Source organism: Panthera pardus, unplaced genomic scaffold (genome assembly GCF_024362965.1).
Source record: "Panthera pardus isolate Hobbes unplaced genomic scaffold, ASM2436296v1 HiC_scaffold_26, whole genome shotgun sequence".
NCBI classification, from domain to species: Eukaryota; Metazoa; Chordata; class Mammalia; order Carnivora; family Felidae; genus Panthera; species Panthera pardus.
The window spans coordinates 10,409,003-10,418,483 of NW_026526832.1; positions in this window are offsets into that span (position 1 = coordinate 10,409,003).

Below are 9,481 nucleotides of genomic sequence, written 5' to 3' on the forward strand. Positions count from 1 at the left end.
CTTGGGCTGTTTTGGCGGAATAAAGCTGGGAGGGAGAGCTGGGATGCTGTGTTGACCTCTGAAGTCCATTTGCCTTGTGACTTCAGGCAAGCCACCTGAAAGGATCTTTGTCACGGATGAGTCAAGGACCTAGCCTGGAAGTTGTACTGAGGACCAAAGCAGACAGACTTGTCCATCTGAATGACTGGAGCTTCTCGGAGGGGCAGTGCCGCCAAATGAAGAGGTGTGACTTTCTCGTGCCCTGGTGAACCTGATGGGGACCCATCAGAGCTGGAAGAGGCTTCTGAGGCCACCCAGCCCAGCCCCCTTATCTGACAGATGAGGAAGCCAGAGAGGGGAAAATAACTTAGCAGGGTCACGTAGCCAACGAGCGCGGGACTGGATCCATAACTCGGGTTTCACGGTTGCCGTCGGGGTTCCAGCGTCTTCCATGTCTAGTCAGGAATAAAGAGTTTATTTTACGGTTCGAAGCAGGGCGAGTGTGCTCACCGTGCTCTCAAGGACACACCAGGCTCTGTGTCCTAGAAAACATGCCTTGAGGAAACACCCCCTGTGAGCCAGGCAGTGCTTCTGGTCCATGCTGGCCTCCCTAGCAATGGGCCATCTCTCAGGCTTCACCTTCAAGGAGAAGCAGCCCAAGGAGTGTTATGCCCAGAATTTGTGATCCCCAAAGACCACTAGGGAGCCGAGTCCGATGCAAAAGCAAAGAGCCTTTATTCGAGCTAACTCGAGCTCAATCCCCTACCTGCACCGATGCAGTGGTGAGATACCAGGGAAAAAGAGCGAGTTTCAAAAGGACAAAGGTTTTATTGGGGCCTAGGGGCAGTTGGTGAGGTAATGGCTATGGCCTCAGCCGATTGGCTGGGGAAGGGTCCTGGGGAAGGGTCCGAGTCCTGTTAGGCAGGTGAGGGGGGGGGTTACTCAAGGGGAGGAGGTGTGGTCAAGGTGAAGGACACAGAACAAGATGGAGTCGGCCGGCGTAGGCCCGCCCTTTCAGGAGTTCTTTGTGTTCCTCACACCAGAGATTTGACTAGGGAAGGCAGGAGGAAGAAAGCACTGAGTAAGCAAGGCAGGCTGCAGGGTAGGAGCAGAGGTAGGCTGCCCCTGGGCACAGAACACCTCACAGCTGAGGTTATCCAGGCATCGCATGTGTGTTAATTTTTTGTTTGTGTTTGTGTTTGTTTTGTTTTCCTGGGGGTGCTCTGAAGAGTTGCTTTGAGGGATTCAACTGTTAGATCTGAAGCGTGTAGTAACAATGTGATACCTGATTAGGAAGCCATGTTCTCTGGAACTGGGAGCTTGGGTGTCCAGACTCTGAGTGACAGCCGACGGGTATTGGGAAAACAGTATCTGGTGAGAATGTTGGCCAGGGGGAAGGAGAGGGGAGGGGAAAGGAAGGGAGGGAAAGAAGGGGAAAAGCAAGCCGAGGAGACAGCAGACAGAAAGGGTCCTCCCTCTTCTGATGGAGCAGGGCTGTCGCCTACCTGACAGACGGGAAGGGTAGGTGATCCCTGGGCTAGAGGGTGCAATGCCAGCTTCTGGGCCAGTGCCCTGATAGGGTTTGGAGGAAACAGGCAGGATGGAGTCACACTGGAGCATTTTCTAGAGAGTCTCTGAGTAGCTGGCTGTTCCAAATGGAGGCTTTGGGCAATGGATGCTTCCATCGGGCTCCAAACGACTCCGCCTCTAAGATACAGCCCTTGGAACCCTAAAAGGTCTGGACTTGATAATAAGTAATAAGCGATATGTATTAAATCATGAGGGAGCATAAGGCAAGCTGACAGGCCACAAACACTCCCTCCCCCGCCACCCCCCCCCCCCCCCCAAACCAAGTGGGATATGTGTGATATTCCTCGGACACTCCTGGCTGCCCAAGAACAAAGGATAGGGGAAAAACAAATGGTTAACTGACAGAGTAACCAGAAAAGATTCTTGGTAGATTTACATCCATGCAAAACTTCTTCCTAACTTAAATGGCGTGATAGAGATCATAGTCCTGCAGGACCTAAGTCTCCATCACCCCTCCATAGTGATATGGGAAACAAAGGCAGAAGGAAATGGCAGAGAGAACTAAATTTCCTTACAACATGCAGCCCTTTGACGAATACTTGAGGCTGGCAGAGTAAAACGTTTGTCCAGGAACTCTTTACTGTCTGAATGCTAATGCTTTGCTAGAGGGAAACACCACCTTAGCTTGACAATAGCTGGCCCTCCACTCTCTAAAGAAGACTGTAGCATATGAAAATCTCACTGGAAACTTCCCCTGAACTTCACCTCCCCCAACCCCATAGTACACAACCAGTCTCTCCTCACAGTCCCGGGCAGCTCTTCCTGCCCACGGGTCCTTTGCACCAAAGGCTTCTCCAAGAATTCTTTCTTGCTTGTCGGCTCTGGACTCTGCGAACCCCACTCTCATCTCCAAAAACCCCATCGTTACGTACTTCCACGTGTATGAAATGTGATAAGCATTTCTCCGTGCTCTGTCTCATTCAATAATCACAACAGACTTCGAGTTAAACATTGTTATCCTCACTTTGCAGGGGAGGAAATTGAGGTTTAGAGATGTAAAGTAACGTCCCAAGACTACTCGGCATATAAGCGGGCAGAGATTCCAATCCAGCTCTTACTTCAAATTCATTTTTTTTTATTTACAAAAAAATTTTTTTTTTTATGTTTGTCTTTATTTTTGAGACAGAGAGAGCATGAGCACTGGAGGGACAGAGAGAGAGGGAGAGACAGAATCGGAAGCAGGCTCCAGGCTCCAAGCTGTCAGCACAGAGCTCCACGCGGGGCTCAAACTCATCAACTGCGAGTTCATGACCTGAGCCAAAGTCCGAGCCAAAGTCCAACTGAGCCACCCAGGCACCCCTCCAAACTCATTTTTAATCATTACATCACACCACCTTCCATTGGGCAGGTTATTGGCTCCTGGGGATGAAGTAAGAGCTTATTCACTTGAGAGGGATCAATGAGCATGTACAATAACTTTAGGACTCTAGCAGGGTCCGATAGGGGGACAGAGATGGGGCAAAGTAAGTGGGGACTCTCCACACTTGGGCTCTGCCCCTGGGGTCTGGTCCAGACTCTTCTTTGAGATATACCAATTCTGGTTTTTCTGACGTAACCTGCCCATTCCAAGCTCCATGTCAGGAATCAGAAACTGACTGATTAAGGAAGAGAAAGAGAAAAAGGAGGGGCGCCTGGGTGGCTCAGTTGGTTAAACGTCCAGCTTTGGCTCAGGTCCTGATTTCATAGCTCCTGGGTTCGAGCCCCACGTTGGGCTCTGTGCTGACAGCTCGGAGCTCAGAGCTCGGAGCCTGGAGCCTGCTTCGGATTCTGTGTCTCCTTCTCTCTCTGCCCGTCCCCCACTCACAGTCTGTCTCTCTCTCTCAAAAATAAATAAACATTTAAAAAAGAGAGAGAGAGAAAGGAGGAGGGTGGTGGATTGGGGTGGAGAAGCAGTGTGTTCATGGAGCCTCAGAGCGTGCATCCGGCCTGCATTTCTCTGTGGCTTTTGATTCTTAGTCTCTTAAAAAAATTTTTTTTTAAGCTTTACTTATTTTTGAGAGAGAGAAAGAGAGAGAGAGAGAGAGGAGCAGAGAGAGGGAGACACAGAATCTGAAGCAGGTTCCTGGCTCCGAGCTGTCAGCACAGAGCCCAACCCACGGGCTCAAATTCACAAACTGTGAGATCATGACCTGAGCTAAAGTGAGACACCTGACCAACTGAGCCACCCGGGTGCCCTGATTCTTGGCCTCTTAATAGCTCTCATCTTCTGGAAGCCAAAGGACAGGATAGGCTCTTGTAGAGAGGCCAGGACCAGGGGTCTAGTCAGACAGCTGTTTGTTCAGGCAGAAAAGGAGACCAGGAAATGTAGGGCACTTGTGTGCAGATGGCCAGTCCGGGGGGGAGGAGGGGGGGTGGGGGCAGGATACAGAGTCAGGGCATCTCTGTGGGAGGGAGGACCAAGCAGCAGGAGGGTCTGGAGCAGGTGAGAGAGGTCTTTGGCTCCATGAGATCATCTCTGTCAGGAAGAGCACAGATAAAGTTTCAGGTGAGTAAGCCAGGCTAGAGCGCCTAAGACTTCAAACAGAAATGCTAGACAAGCCTAGTGGGTCCTCTCTACTGCGTCCTGGTAGAATTTCAATGGTAGAAGTTCTCAGAGCTGCCACCAAACCTGGACAAGACCACGGATCCCAAGACAGTCCGTCTGCACTCGCTCATCTTGGCTGGCTACTGTGCTCAGTTTGGATGGGAAAATTTGGCCACGAGAGGGCGGTAGGGAGCCACTGACACCCTTAGGTGGCGTACTGTGGGAGACTAGGTGCCCCCAAACCTGGGAATCAACTGACTTGATTCCTTGGCCTCACCCTGGACGTTCTGACTCAGTAGCCTGGGTGGGGGCCAGCGGTCTGTAGTCTTAACTGGGCAACAGATCCACAGTATCCTAAAGTACTCTGAATCTTCTATTATCTTGAGCTCCCTTAACCCAGGACGACGAAAGCAATTGTTAGGAGAATGATGTGCTAAAATGTTTTATTGAGAAAAGAAATCACGCAACAATGTATATCTAAAACATATGCTCATTTCAAAGTATAGTAATAAAGGGAAGAGCTTTGCCGACACCTGGTAGGTTGAAAAGTAGAATGTCGTCTGCACCTTCGAAGCCCCCGTGTGTCTCTCACCTCACAACTTTTCCCTCACTCAGGAGGTGACCATAATCCTGAGGTTTGTACAGATCACCTCCTTCCTTGTCTTTAGAGCTTACCACCTCTGGTTTTCGTTCTGTTTTGTTTTGTTTTGTTTTGTTTTGTTTTTTTGTTTATCCCTAAATAATAGACTATTTAACTTGGGCTGATTTTGAATTTTTAACAAAAGGAATTATTTTTTTCAATGAACAGTAGGCTTTTGAGAAAAATCCATATGGACACATGCGTTTGTAGTTCACTACCATGTACATGTCTACATGGATTTATCTCCTCTCTCTCTCCCTCTCTCTCTCTCTCTTTTAAAGTAAATTTTACCCGTAATGTGGGGCTTGAACTTATCACTCCAAGATCAAGGGTCATATACTCTACTGACTGAGTCAGCCAGGCACCCCTCATCTCCTTTCTCAATGGACATTTACAGAGCTTCTGGATTTCTCCCTCCACATTTCTGTGAATATTCCTGTGCCTGGAGAATTTCTCAAGAGTTTTTCTGGGGCATACATCTAGAAGAAGAATTGCTGAGTTTTAGTGTATGCATAATAAGCACTATCCATAAAAGAGACTGATACATTTGATCACATCAATATTTAAAGGTAGTGAAAAGGCAAGCCATGTCCTGGGATAAGATGTTTGCAATAGAATATTGGTAAAGGACTAATATTCAGAGTATACGAACAATCATGAATCCATAAGGAAAAGGGAGACAACCTAGAAGAAAAATGGGCAAAAGTCACACATGCTTCAGAAACAAGGAAATGTAGAAGGCCATTAAAAATATTATGTCCAGGGGCCGCTAGGTGGCTCAGTCAGTTGAGCGTCTGACTTCGGCTCAGGTCATGATCTCACAGCTCGTGAGTTCAAGCCCCGCGTCGGGCTCTGTGCTGACAGCTTGGAGCCTGGAGCCTGCTTTGGATTCTGTGTCTCCCCCTCTCTCTGCCCCTAACCCACTCGCATTCTGTCTCTGTCTCTCTCAAAAATAAATAAACATTAAAAAAAAATTTAAAAAAATATTATGTCCAATGTCATTAGTTATCAGAGAACTGTGAAGTGAAGCCACAAAGAGATATCAGCACATAGCTTGTGGATTGGTCAAGATGAATCAGCCAATATTAAGCGTTGTCGAGGTTACGGGACAATAGAAAAATCCACTCACTGCAGAGTAAATGGTATAATTACTTCGAGAAACACCAACATTATCTAACTAGTCCTCTCAAAGCTCTGGTCTTATAGGATAAGTTGGAGAATGCGATGGCATCTGAAAAGCCACGTGTCTAGCTCTGATGTGGGGCTATGAAGGGGAACTCATAAGAGGGTCTATAGGAAGCTCTCGCCTTGGTGTAGCTGTGGCCTCTGTGGGTTCACGGCCAAGCATCTGATGGGAGGCTCAGGGCTGTCATGGCTCAGCATGGCCTATAGTCTGGAAGAGCTAGACATGTAGCCAAGGAGAATGAGGCCAACCTGGATGGCCTCTGCAGGGCACCTAATCACGAAGACTGTCTGAGAGAAACAGCTCCTGCTTCACTCATCCTCACTTCCCAAATCTTGTCCAAGTTTGTCTTTTGGCCAACTCTAACCGGGACATACAGGAAAGGGGATTCTGGGAGACATGGTTTCCAGGGTATTTGTTTCCTATTACCGCTGTAACAAATCACCAGAACCTCAGTGGCTAACACGATGCAAACTGAGCTTGCAATTCTTGAGGTCAGAAGTCCAAAACATGTTCCACTTACTTAAAATCAAGGCATTGGTGGTGCCCCACTCCCTCTGGAGACTCTGTGGGGGAGTCCACTTCCTTGCCTTCTCCAGCCTCCAGAAGCTACCTACACTCTTGGCTTGTGGCCCCTTCCTCCATCTTCAAAACGTGTCACTCCAGCCTCTGCTTCTGTTGCCACATCTCCTTTCTGATTGTGATCCCCCTGACTTCCTCCTATAAGGACCCTTGTGATTATATTGTGCCCACTTGGATAGTCTAGGATAAGCTCCCCATCTCAATATCTTTAACTTAATTACATCTGCTAAATCCCTCTTTTCTTTTTATCAAAAAAATTTTTGTCAATGTTTATTTATTTTTGAGAGAGAGACAGAGCATAAGTGGGGGAGGGGCAGAGAGAGAGGGAGACACAGAATCTGAAGCAGGCTCCAGGCTCTGAGCTCAGCACAGTCCAACATGGGGCTTGAACTCATGAGCCCTGAGATCATGACCTGAGCTGACATCGGACGCTTAACCGTCCGAGCCACCCAGGTGCCCCAATCCCTCTTGCCATGTAAGGAGACACATTCACAGGTTCCAGGGATTAGAACGTGACCATGTTTGGGGGTTTGTGATTCAGACCACCACAGTGACACAGCCCAGCCATCTTCGCACCAACTGGAGCCTTTTTTATTAGATCATTTTCAACTTGCTCACCTAGGTTCTCACACAGAGTATGGCTCATTTTTTTCAGGGGTGAGTTTGGCTGATAATCTATGGATCCTCTGGCTTGTTGAGATCTTTTTAGACTTTCTTCTCTCTCTCAGGCTTTGCTTCTGTCTCACGTTTTGGCACACCCTCCCATACTCTGAAGCTATGAGAATTCTTTTTCACCTAGTTATGTAGAAGGTGTCCTTAGTGTTTTCCTTTTAATTACCCTTGTAGCTATGTCTGTTTTTTATGATTTGGGGAGTTAAAATAAAACTCTGTTGCCACAAGTTCTTGCTATCTGAATGGTCTGCACTCTTGCCATGGTTTTGAAGTCATGGACAGGTATTATTTTTTTAAGTGAAGTTAGAAAATAGGTATCATGATCAAGATTAATGAAGGTTTTCAAAAGACCTTTTCTGAGAATGGATTTCCTAACCAATCTCTTCCCAAACCATCCCCTAAAATATGACTCAGCACTAAACTTCAAAGCTGGGTAGCTACTTACACTACTAGAAATAAAATTAGATAGAGAGTTATGTGGCTAAGATATCCTCCCATTATGGTCAGAAATGGAATTGCGAAGGTTTGGGGTCAGGATATTTTCTCAGTTGAAGCATCAGTTTCAAATACCTATTTTCAAGATTCTCAAACAAAGCGGTTTGATTTCCTAGTGTCCTGTAAGTGCTTGGCTTCACTTCATCCCAAGTGAGATTTCAGACTATGAACCACATTGAAAGAATCCCTTGGACCACCTACCTCAAAGCTTCTGCTTGCAACCATGGAACACACAGAGACACACACACACACCCCACCACAACCACACCATTTGAAGTGTCTGCCTAGCATGTGACCATCTTTGTGGTTACAATTGTCAAATATCTATTTTTGTACCCTTTTTATGGAGAATTCAAATCTCTAGCAAAAAACACTCTTCGAACAAAACCTACTCATTGCATTTGGGCAACCGCAGACCACCTGGAGGGCCTTCAAAGACCAGATTTCCAGAAACTACAATTTAGAACAAAAAAAGAATTATGGTGCCTTGAGTTGAGGAGGACCAAAAAGGTACCTGGTACAAGCTCACCCCAAATTTGAAAACTGGCAAAGCACGCAACTTGCCCTGGTTTCCATATTGTACAAAACGCCTTAAAGGGATTAAGTATGGAACCTAGAATTCATCTAAGACCACCTTGCCCATTGGAGATTTAGGAAACTTTCTAATGGAACTTGGGCTGAGCTCCTACATTCACAAATGTTTTTCTGTTTTGTCTCTCCCTCAACCTGGCAACTCAGAGCCTTGGAAACTTATGTACCTGGCCATTCTACTCAATCATCTCTAGAAGTTGATGGTGTAAGAGAGGAGTCAGAGGGGTCATCTGATGCCACACCCCACATTCTGACATCTCCCATGTCTTCCCTTCTTCTCTTCTTCCTCTTCCTCTTCCTAACACCACCTCCCTCCCTCCATAGAAAGCAGACAATTCCATCTCCTTGCACTGTCTGCCCTTCCCACATGGCCTTGTCACCAGTCCCCACCCTCCTCCCCACTCCCCAGATGAATCTCCTCTGAGTGGGCCTATTGAGTATTTCCCCAATAAGAATGGGACTCCTGTGAAAAGGAATTCACCTACCAGCTGCTGGAAGAACAAAAATGTCTTCATCTCCTTACATATATGGCAGGCAAAACAATCATAAAACCATGAAACTACATGAAGAGCTACTCAGTCTCTTCCTCCACAGAAGAAAATCCACACAAAAAACTCAGACAGGTGAGGACAAGTGACAGAATGTCTACAGGCTTCTCTCTAGAACTCCTTCCATTAGCAGGTTCAGAAAACATGCATTGCCTGAAGTTTTCCCCCTCTCCCAATGCTACAATCAGAGCAGGCTGTTCTTCTTTCTTCTGCATTCTTTCCAAATCCTGGGGAAATCTTCCCCATTCATTGAATCTGTCATCCTATTCTACCTCCTTGGTTATGGGTACTCATCCAAGAAGTCAACTTTCTACTGCTAAGTTTTCTGTTTATTTCACTTGCTGAAAAGGCAACGTGGCAATGAACTGTACTTATCAGTAGAGAAATCAGTTAAGTTCTTACGACCAAAAAAGAGTGGGTTCTTATATTTTTCATGATGAGTCCAGGGGTATGTGTATTGTTTTACTGACAGGGCAGCAAGTTCCTGGGACCCTGTCTTGTACTTCTTTTCAAACTCCACCTAATCTAGCTGCCACCTACTTGCTTCAGAAATGAACATACATCACTAAGCTTCACTGGGCTGCTTCCTGCTAAGTCAAACAAAAGAGGGCCCTGTTTTTATTCACAGGACTTTAAGAAACAACATGACGTAATGGGAAACATTGGATTTAAAGCCT